This window comes from Salmo salar, chromosome ssa13 (assembly GCF_905237065.1).
Source record: "Salmo salar chromosome ssa13, Ssal_v3.1, whole genome shotgun sequence".
Classification (NCBI taxonomy): domain Eukaryota; kingdom Metazoa; phylum Chordata; class Actinopteri; order Salmoniformes; family Salmonidae; genus Salmo; species Salmo salar.
The window spans coordinates 17355431-17367421 of NC_059454.1; positions in this window are offsets into that span (position 1 = coordinate 17355431).

Consider the following 11991-nt stretch of genomic DNA (forward strand, 5'->3'; position numbering starts at 1 on the left):
ATATATATAGAAGAAGGAGAAGAATATAAGAGTAACTCCACAAAGCATATCTGGTTAAACACCTCATCCCTGTCTGTCAACCTATGAGGGTAAAGCGCAATTGATTTGGAGACGAGACCAAATAGACTTGGAACTGAATTCCAATTTAGAAAAAATTGAATATAAATTACACTTTGAATTGAGTGAATAGACATTGAAATGGAATTGACCCCAATGCTGCTTGGTAGTCCGTTGTAGCTCAGTTGGTAGAGCATGGCGCTTGCAACGCCAGGGTTGTGGGTTTGATTCCCGCTGGGGACCAGTATGATAATGTATACCCTTACTACTTTAAGTTGCTCTAGATAAGAGTGTCTGTTGTATGACTCAAATGGACATCTAGAAGCTGAGAGACTGATGGTGCAGGGAGGTTTTTTCTGTTTAAAGTGCGGCAGTGCAAGTCCAGGCCAGCATGTATGGCAAAGGACTGGCACTCAAAACAGGTGCTCTCTTTCTTTCTTTCTCTTTCTTTTCATCTTATTCTTTTTTCACTCATTCTCTCCATTTCTCTCTCCACACCTGCTGAGGCGTGAGGGCTTTTGCTGGGAGAGGGAGGATGGGGAGCGAGGGTGGAGGCTGAGCTTAGGGGGGGGGCAGTAATTGCTTTATTAGTACTTTCTTTACCTCCCTCCTTATCCCCTCTTTCCCTTGATGTGAGGTGTCAATTCTAGGTGGATTAGATATTTGTTGCTCATTTAGCGCTCCAGTGATAGAGGCAGGAGGGAAGGAGAGAGGGAGTGAAATGGGGAGAGGAGGGAAGGAGAGAGGGAGTGAAATGGGGAGAGGAGGGAAGGAGAGAGGGAGTGAAAATCTGTTAATGGAGAGACTGTTAGAGTGATAGTGAGAAACGCTTAAGTCACCTTTGTTTAAAGAGAAGATAAATGAAAGACAAGTTGGCTAAATGTCCTGATATGCTAAAGTGTCGGTTTCCTGGCTTCCTAGCATCCTTTCCTGTCCTGTGTCCTCCGATCTGAAAGAGCAACTCCACCGTGCCTTGTGTATCAATGACTCTATCTCAATTAATCATGGAGCAACACTCATGGAGCAACACTAATGCATTTGACACAAACAGCAACCACAAGAGCAACACAAAACCCTCCAAACTCTCAAAAGAGCAAGCCAAGGAGAGTGTTGCTTGGAACAAATCCAACATGTACGTTGTATCTCCAAGGTTGATGGGGCCTTAATAAATAGGAGAGGTGGAGCTGGGCCACTTTAGACAATTTGAACAGTCTTTTATAATCTGAGTGACTGATCCAGGCTCTAGATCGCCAGGACCCAGGGGGTAGTGGGGTGGTCTAGCCCCCAAGGGAGCACCTTATTGGGCCTACCGTAAGCCCCCTCTCCCTTGCCTGCCGTCAGTGTGACGTGGGTCCAGATTTATACAGCTGTTTGGGATAACTGGGGTAGAATCTTGTCTGTCACTGGAGAGGGGGGGGGGGGGGACGAGAGAGAGAGATCCATAGTCATCAAATGAATTTTAGAGTTGTGTATTGAGGATTGGGAGTTTTACAGTAAATTAACCAGAGAAAGGGGATGCTTACACCTCCCTCCCTCTGGCCTGTCTGAGGATCCTCTGGTAATCATGTCCCATTTGGCTAGCATTTATGACATCCTGTCTTCGGTGTGTGTGTGTGTGTTTGTAGGTTTGTCCTTGGTGGCATCTCTCTGTAATAGAACGGATGAGGGCCAGAGCATGTGAGCGGAGTTGAGCTGTTGGAAAACCCGCTCATCCCTCATGGAGCACCGCTCCAGCGCCTCACGTCCTTTCCAACCGCTCTGCTAAAAACCGCTCCGTGCTCACAGGAAAAAAAACTGCCGCTCCAAATTCACTCAGAAATGAATTATTTAAGCTATAGCCTACAAAGACATACATTGTGAAGCATTTGCGAAGGCGACACAATTGGCTGGTAGGGACATAAAGAGCTCAGCATTTAAACAACATTTTGTTGTGTTAAATCATTATATATATAAATTGTGCATATAGGCTGTGACTTACTTACAATTAAATACAAATTAAACAAAAAATGACTTATTAGTGCCTTTTTAGAAACAGTAGTTTGGCTAGTCTGTGGCTTCAGGCTCATGCGATGGTGCCTGGAGAGAAGGCCAGCAGCAGAGAATACCCTCTCCATACTTGCAGAGCCATGGGGGTTGCAAAACACCCTTTGGCCACTCTTGCCAGGCTGGGCAGAGATGCAGAGTTGTTAAATAAAAAAAATCTATAGGTAGCTCTAAAGGTTTTTAGGCAAAATAACCCAATCAAAACAGAAAGCTCCTTGACCATGGAAATATGCCAGGCCTATTGGGCCAAAATCAATTAATCTATAGATAATAGTACAAAAATTAAGGAAATGTTTAAGAGATCAGATTTTCTGTTTATAAATACTTTGCTACTGTGACACAGTTATCTTCCCACCTTGTTCCTTTTTTTTAGCATGTGCAGGTAGTAAGTAGACCACAGGATGTTGGTGGCAATTTGAATGGGGAGAACGGGCTCGTGGTAATGACGAGTGGTACTGGTGGAATGGTATCAAGTACATCAAACACATGGTGTGCAGGTGTTTGATGTTCATTCCATTTGCTCCATTTGCTACAGACATTATTATGAGCAGCCTCCACAGAAGTACACTGTCATGCCTTCAGGATATGTGTCTTTTCAGATTCCACAATGACTATTTAGTTGTGGACACTATATCACCACACTCCCTCTCTTGCTCTTGGTCCTCGTTTTTGTAAATCACCTTGATTTAGCACCTGTGTGTTCTATCAGTTTCTTTATGAAAATATTTTGCAAACTCCATGACAGTAGCTAAAGCAAAGGGCTATAGCAGCACACAAGTAGACTACAAATGCATGCACTCGTGAAGTGAATGGTATTGGAGCACTACTGGAACGAAAATGAAGCGGGTGAGAAGACCGACACTCCAGCCTTTGGGAATCTTGCTCCACGCGCCAGTCAAATGGGGCACACTCCAGCTCCGCTCCATGCTCCACTCCACGCTCCTGCTCCGCTCCATGCTCCACTCCGCGCTCCACTTCATGCTCCACTCTCCGCTCCAGCTCCACTCTGATATACTCTGATGAGGGCACATCTGGAAAAGCTTTTGCACAAAGCTAAATTGTTTGGTTGGTTGGTGTGTGTGTGTGTGTGTGTGTGTGTGTGTGTGTGTGTGTGTGTGTGTGTGTGTGTGTGTGTGTGTGTGTGTGTGTGTGTGTGTGTGTGTGTGTGTGTGTGTGTGTGTGTGTGTGTGTGTGTGTGTGTGTGTGTGTGTGCGTGTGCGGGGGTCGGTGGCACCGTGCCGAGGCAGTCATGTGGGAATCCTCTCAGCACTGTCCGGGGGGGGGGTGTTTTCCTTTGGGTTCAAGAAAACAACCTGTCAAGTAATGACTTCAACGTCTGAGGGAGAAGAGGGGGAGTGAAGGGAGGAGGAGGGGATGAAAGGGGGATAAGCATACGTACCTGCATATTACTCTATCTCAGCTGGTCCTGAGGAGTCAGAACTATGGTGTGTGTGTGTGTGTCTCTGATTAACTAATTTCATCCTATTTAAATCTTAAATACAAGCCATATAATTATGTAAAAGGAATAGGTATTCAAAATAGGAAAGCAATGAAATAAAATGACCATAGCTCCTCATATTAATTCATCACACTGGCAATTTAGTATTTTATAGAAAATATAGCCATGGTGGAAATGTGAGGGGCACAAAGTATTTGAAGATGGCTGGGGGGTGGTCCGTACCTGAAAATTTAGCATTTTTCAAACACCTGAAAAAGCTTTTTCCTGCAATCTAGAGCCATAATTATTATGCTTAATTCTATGTAAAAAATATGTTTATTAGGGCCCTCCCGAGTGGCGTAGCGATCTAAGGCACTGCACTACTACAGACCTGGGTTCGAGCTCAGGCTGTGTTGCAGCCAGCCGCAACTGGGAGACCCATGAGGTGGCACACAATTGGCCCAGTATCGTCCGGGTTAGGGGAGGGTTTGGCTGGCCGAGATGTCCTTGTCTCATCGCGCTCTAGCGACTCCTCGTGGCGGGCTGGGTACATGCATGCTGACTTCAGTCGCCAGTTGTACGGTGTTGTAAGTCTCTTTTCAATAACGACTGTGTGAAATATCACACAAGAATAGTACTTTTCATTACTATATTAATCAATACCGTACTTACAGTTCGTAGACAACAAACATCTTTTCGAGCTAGTGAATTAGCTTAATTAGCTAGCTAGTCGTTTCAGGTAACTTAACCTATACTTATAGTACCTTCAGAAAGTATTCACACCCCTTGACTTTTTTCACATTTTGTTGTGGAACAGCCTGATTTTTCAATTGATTCAATGAAGATTTTGTGTCACTTGCCTACACACTTCACACACACACGCACGCACGCACGCACGCACGCACGCACGCACGCACGCACGCACGCACTCACACACACACACACACACACACACACACACACACACACACACACACACACACACACACACACACACACACACACACACACACACACACACACACACACACACACACACACACACACACACACACACACACACACACACACACCATAATGTGAAAGTGGAATTATGTTTTTCGGAATGTTTACAAATTAATTTGAAATGAAAAGCTGAAATGTCTTGTGTCAATAAATATTTTGTTATGGCAAGCCTAAATGAGTTCAGGAGTAAAAATGTGCTTAACAAGTCACATAATAAGTTGCATGGACTCACTCTGTGTGCAGTAATAGTGTTTAATATGATTTCTGAATGACTACCTCATCTCTGTACCCCACACATTATCTGTCCCTCAGTCGAGCAATGAAAGTTTAGCACAGACTCAATCACAAAGACCAGGGATGTTTTCCAATGCCTCGCAAAGGGCACCTATATAGAATTATTGCCACCAACAAAATGTTGAATATTTGGCGCATAAAATCATCGAAGCTCTGCAGATTTTGTTGTGAGGATACAGAATCAATATACCATTTATTTTGTTATTGCCCTCAGGTAGCCTATGTCTAGTCTCAGGTTCAGGAATGGCTGAAAATACAAAACATTGATCTAAAATTGACCCTAGAAATAGTGCTGTTGGGAGATATAGAGAGACCGGATCAGTCAATTCCTAATATACTAATACTCTTAGTAAAAGTATTTATATTCAACTTGCAATCTGTGGATTCTATTCGATTAGATAGATTGAAATTGTACGTTCAACATCACAGCATAGTTGAAAGATATACACTACCGGTCAAACGCTTGGGGTCACTTAGAAATGTCCTTGTTTTTGAAAGAAAAGCTATTTTTTTGTCAATTAAATAACATCAAATTGATCAGAAATAAAGTGTAGACATTGTTAATGTTGTAAATGACTATTGTAGCTGGAAACTGCCGTTTTTTTATGGAATATCTACATAGGTGTACAGAGGCCCATTATCAGCAACCATCACTCCTGTGTTCCGATGGCACATTGTGTTAGCTAATCCAAGTTTATAATTTTAAAAGGCTAATTGATCATTAGAAAACCCTTTTGCAATTATGTTAGCACAGCGGAAAACTGTGGTGCTGATTAAAGAAGCAATAAAACTGGCCTTCTTTATACTAGTTGAGTATCTGGAGCATCAGCATTTGTGGGTTCGATTACAGGCTCAAAAAGGCCAGAAACAAAGAACTTTCTTCTGAAACTCGTCAGTCTATTGTTATTCTGACAAATGAAGGCTATTCCATGCGAGAAATTGCCAAGAAACTGAAGAACTCGTACAACGCTGTGTACTACTCCCTTCACAGAACAGCGCAAACTGGCTCTAACCAGAATAGAAAGAGGAGTGGGAGGCCCCGATGCACAACTGAGCAAGAGGACAAGTATATTACAGTGTCTAGTTTGAAATACAGACGCCTCACAAGTCCTCAACTGGCAGCTTCATTAAATAGTACCCGCAAAACACCAGTCTCAACATCAACAGAGAAGAGGTGACTCCGGGATGCTGGCCTTCTCGGCAAAGTTGCAAAGATAAAGCAATTTCTCAGACTGGCCAATAAAAAGAAAAGATTAAGATGGGCAAAAGAACACAGACACTGGACAGAGATATGGCTTTTTCTTTTCATTTCACAAGGCCAAATGTACACTCGAGTTGCTTACCAAGACAACATTGTTCTTGAGTGGCCTAGTTACAGTTTTGACTTAAATCATCTTGAAAATCTGTGGCAAGACTTAGCTGTCTAGGAATGGTCAACAACCAACTTGACAGAGCTTGAAGAATATTTTAAAGAATAATATTGTACAATCCAGGTGTGCAAAGCTCTTAGAGACTTACCCAGAAAGAGTCGTAGCATGAATCGCTGCCAAAGGTGATGATAACATGTACTGATGAATTGACTCAGGGGTGAGAATACTATATACTATATATACTATAATACTATATATTTCTATATTTAATTTTCAATAAATTTGCAAACATTTCTAAAAACATGTTTTCTCTGTCATTATCGGGTATTGTGAGTAGATGGGTTAGAAAATAGATTTGGAATTCAGGCTGTAATACAACAAAATGTGGAATAAGTCAAGGCCTATGAATACTTTCTGAAGGATTTTCTTTGGCCAAAAAATAATTCCTGCTTACATTGCTCTCGTGGAATGACGTTCATTGAGCACTAGAGACATCAATTGCTAATTCACGTCAAGCTTCTGGCAATATTATTCCATCGTTTACATTTTTGTAGCCTGAATGCCTAGTTGTGCAATCATGCCAACTCCTTGTCACTAAATTCTCATTCCAAAAATGTTTAGCTTTACAATGAGCAGTGGCTCACTCATGTCAGTCATGGCTTGATTGATGTGATTGTCTTTATTGCCTTGGCTGGTCAGTGGAGAGTGGTTTAGTATTGTGGTGGATAGAGGTGATCTTAAATGTCACAGAGTTGGAGAAAGCAGATGGAGACAGGGTTGTGTTCAGTCCGTCACAGCCCACTGACCAGCCCAGTGTGTGTGTGTGTGTGTGTGTGTGTGTGTGTGTGTGTGTGTGTGTGTGTGTGTGTGTGTGTGTGTGTGTGTGTGTGTGTGTGTGTGTGTGTGTGTGTGTGTGTGTGTGTGTGTGTGTGTGTGTGTGTGTGTGTGTGTGTGTGTGTGTGTGTGTGTGTGTGTGTGTGTGTGTGTGTGTGTGCGTGCGTGCGTGCGTGGAGACACAAGTCTCTGCACAGACGGACAGGTGTTAGGGACAGGAGGTGCCGTGTGGCCTGGGGGCGTGGTCAAGTGGTGACACACCTGTCACTACTTGCACAGGAGGGTCCTGTTACATAGGAACACACACACCTGCATCTTCCCTGCCATTGGCTCTGACATGCAAATGCCAAGAGTAGCTTTCGTTCAGGCAGTGTATATCACTTAGCCATGAAAATCCAGTCCATTTTTCTCAGTAACCCTAGCCAAGGAAAACATGCCAGGGTTAACTCTATATGCCTTTCACACTATCATCACGTTGGAGACTGAGAGAAGTATGACATATGAGAACAATGATGTTACGTATAGTCCTGGGTGTGTGAAAGAGAAGAGAGAGAGGGGGGGAGAGAAGGAATGAGAGAAAGGGGGAAGGACAGGTTCTTGGTCTGATTTAGGTCTTCATCTACCATGAGATACATTTCCATTTGGGTCATTTAAGATCTTCCCGGGTCAGTAAGGATATTGTTACGTCTGATGCTGTGCTATAGGGAGGAAAAGGAACGCCTCATATGGATCAAACTAAAGAAGGTTGAACAATTAAAGTGTCATTGAAGCGAAGTGGAAGTGAAGGGGGCCAAAGATTCCAATCGTTTGATTCAGTATAAGAATGAGATGAAGTGGGATTAGACAGTGATGTCATAAATCTCAACATTCCTCAGGAAGGAATGTGCTCACTACGAACCAAATGGGTCTCCAACTATACTGTCAATCTTAACCTGTGCGCGTGTGTGTGTGTGTGTGTGTGCGCGCGTGTGTGTGTGTGTGTGTGTAAGGGGACTCCGGTGTGTGTGGCTTTAAGATGCTGTAAGAACTTGGAGATGGTTGGATAAGCGTCTGGCCTGGAGGTTTGGATTTCAGGCAGGTGCATTTGTGTGCCCTTCGGCTGCCCGAGGGACAGGATGAGACGGGACAGGAGAGGAGGAGGGTGGGGGAGTGGGAAGGAGGAGGGAGGTGGGGGATGCAATCTGTGCTCACTCACAGACAGTCATTCAATCTCTCACTCACTCACTCAGACAGATCCCACTGGGCACAAACTGGTTGAATCAACGTTGTTTTAACGTAATTTGTAGACGTATTGTGACGTGGAATCTACGTGGAAAATACATTACATTTTGAAAAAGTTATCAAAGTATACTGTTGTTTTGAGAGTGAAATTTGAACCAAAGGATTATGTCACCATTGTAACCAATTTTCAACATAGAAATACCTTGTATAAAAATATGTTGAATTTGTGCCTTTGAAACAACGTCAGATCTACAACTTTATATCCACTATCAGAAAAAAACAATAGGTTGGGCAGCACCTCCTACTGGAGAGTTGACCTATGTACAGCTATTAATTTGGTCTCCCATTCAGGGTTTTTACCAAGCCCAGCTCTGCTTAGCTTTTATATTTGTCACTTACAGTGCAATTGTGAGAATGATTATTGAGAAATATATTAATAAATAAATATATTCACTGTTGCTATTGAAGTCATTCGAAAGGGCAGGTTTAACAGAGCAAATTAAATGTAACTATTATTATCAATGATACTCTTTAGGCCTATATAGCATTTGCAAACGTCATCAACAGCTATTGTTTCAATTCAACCCAGAGTTCAACTAAACATAGACAATACATACACTACCGGTCAAAAGGTTTTTTCTTTATTTGTACTATTTTCTACCTTGTAGAATAATAGTGAAGACATCAAACCTATGAAATAACACATATGGAATCATGTAGTAACCAAAAAAGTGTTAACAAATCGAAATCAATTTTATATTTAAGATTCTTCAAATAGCTACCCTTTGCCTTGATGACAGCTTTGCACACTGCAGGCATTCTGCGTCTCACAAAGACACGGGATTGGAACCAAAAATCTCAAAATTTCCACCAGTCTAATGTCCATTGCTCGCGTTTCTTGGTTCAAGCAAGCCTCTTCTTCTTATTGGTGTCCTTTAGTAGTGGTTTCTTTGCAGCAATTTACCATGAAGGCCTGATTCACACAGTCTCCTCTGAACAATTGATGTTGAGATGTGTCTGTTACTTGAACTTTATTTGGCCCGCAATTTCTAAGGCTGGTAGCTCTAATGAACTTATCCTCTGCAGCAGTTTAACTCTGGGTCTTCTATTCCTGTGGCGATCCTCATGAAAGCCAGTTTCATCATAGCACTTGATGGTTTTTGCGACTGCACTTGAAGTTCTTGAAATTTTCCAGATTGACTGACTGTCATGTCTTAAAGTAATGATGGACTGTTGTTTCTCTTTGCTTATTTGAGCTGTTTTTGCCATAATATGGACTTGGTCTTTCACCAAATAGGGCTATCTTCTGTATAACCCCTACCTTGTCACAATACATCTGATTGGCTAAAACGCTTAAGAAGGAAAGAAATACCACAAATTAATGTTTAAGAAGGCACACCTGTTAATTGAAATGCATTCCAGATGACTACTTCATGAAGCTGGTTGAGAGAATGCCAAGAGTGTGCAAATCTATCATCAAGGCAAAGGGTGGCTATTTGAAGAATCTCAAATATAAAACCCTTTTTTGGTTACTATGTGATTCCATATGTGTTATTTCATCGTTTGATATCTTCACTATTATTGTACAATGTAGAAAATAATACAAATAAAGAAAAACCCTTTAATGAGTAGGTGTTCGAAAACTTTTGACTGGTAATGTATTGGCCTTGGGTTTCAAGCTGTGGTTGATTTCAAATTTCATCTTCAAGTTAATAATTGATACACTATATATACAAAAGTATGTGGACACCCCTTCAAATGAGTGGATTTGGCTATTTCAGCCACACCCGTTGCTGACAGGTGTATAAATCGAGCACACAGCCATGCAATCTCCATAGACAAACATTGGCAGTAGAATGGCCTTACAGAAGAGCTCAGTGACTTTCAACATGGCACGTCATAGGATGCCACCTTTCCAACAAGTCAGTTACTCGAATGTCTGCCCTGCTAAAGTTGCCCTGTTTAACTGTAAGTGTTGTTATTGTGAATTGGAAATTTCTAGGAGCAACAACAGCTCAGCCCCGAAGTGGTAGGCCACACAAGCTCACAGAACAGGACCGCTAACGCATAAAAATCGTCTCACTACCGAGTTCCAAACTGCCTCTGGAAGCAACTTCAGCACCAGAACTGTTTGTTGGGAACTTCATGAAATGTGTTTCCATGGCCGAGCAGCCCCACACAAGCCTAAGATCCCCATGCACAATGCGAAGCTTCGGCTTGAGTGGTGTACAGGTCTCCGCCATTGAACTCTGGAGCAGTGGAAACAAGTTCGCTGGAGTGATGAATCACGCTTTCCCATCTAGCAGTCCGATGGACGAATCTGGGTTTGGCAGATGCCAGGAGAACGCTACCTGCCCGAATGCATAGTGCCAACTGTAATGTTTGGTGGATGAGGAATAATGGTCTGGGGCTGTTTTTCATGGTTTGGGCTAGGCCCCTTAGTTCTAGTGAAGGGAAATCTTAACGCTACAGCAAACATTGACATTCTAGATGATTCTGTGCTTCCAACTTTGTGGTAACAGTTTGGGGAAGGCCCTTTGCTGTTTCAGCATGACAATGCCCCTGTGCACAAAGCGAGGTCCATACAGAAATGTTTTGCGAGATCAGTGTGGAAGAACTTGACTGGCCTGCACAGATTCCTGACCTCAACCCCATCGAACACCTTTAGGATGAATTGGAACGCTGTCTGCGAGCCAGGCCTAATTTCCCAACATCAGTGCCCAACCTCACTAATGCTCTTGTGGTTGAATGGCAGCAAGTCCCCGCAACAATGTTCCAACATCTAGTGGAAAGCCTTCCCAGAAGAGTGGAGAATGTTATAGCTGCAATGGGGGGACCAACTCCATATTAACGCCCATGATTCTGGAATGAGATTTTTGACGAGCAGGTGTCCACATAGTTTTGTTCATGTATTGTATGTTGGATTCACGTCTCCATCTCAACCAAGAATCAAAGTTAAAGAACATGACTAAATCAAATCAAACTGCATTTAAAGTGAGATTTTATTTGATTTAGTCCTATTCTTTGAGTGAGATTTTTGGATGAGATGGAGCCGTGAATCCAACATATCAAATAATAATTTGTAGACCAACTGGCTGTTGAATTGTGTTTGGGTGTGAACACAACCAAATATCAACATTTGAAGGAGATTTATCTTCTGCTTGGATATTTCCATCTGAGCCACTGACTTAGTCTGGCTTTAATTCCAGTTTGTCTACAAATTAATAAATGATATGTTGGATTCACGTCTCCATCTCAATCAAACATCTATGATAAAGAATAGGACTAAATCAAATCAAATCTCCTACAAATGTTGATATTTGGTTGCGTTGACAACCAAACACAATTCAATGACACTTTGGCAATACAGTATATACCCTATCGACTTGTCGACAAGTTATCAAATGGTATGTTGGATTCACGTCTCCAACTAAACCACAAATAACAGTTAAAGAATGGAATTAAGCCAGTGGCTCAGATGAAACTATCCAAACATAATTCAATAATAATTTTGTAATACACTAAATAGCCTAAAGTTAAGGCTAAAGTATCAGTAACACATTCATGGCCACATTTTGTGGTAAGCCTACTGTGACTATAAATGTCTTATGTAATTATAAAAAGCGTGCATGTTCAAGATAGCATGCGAAGGTCACAGGTCTGTGGAGATCTTCACAATGGCTGTAATAACCTGTGTAGAATCTGATCAGCATTGATCACTTGCACCAT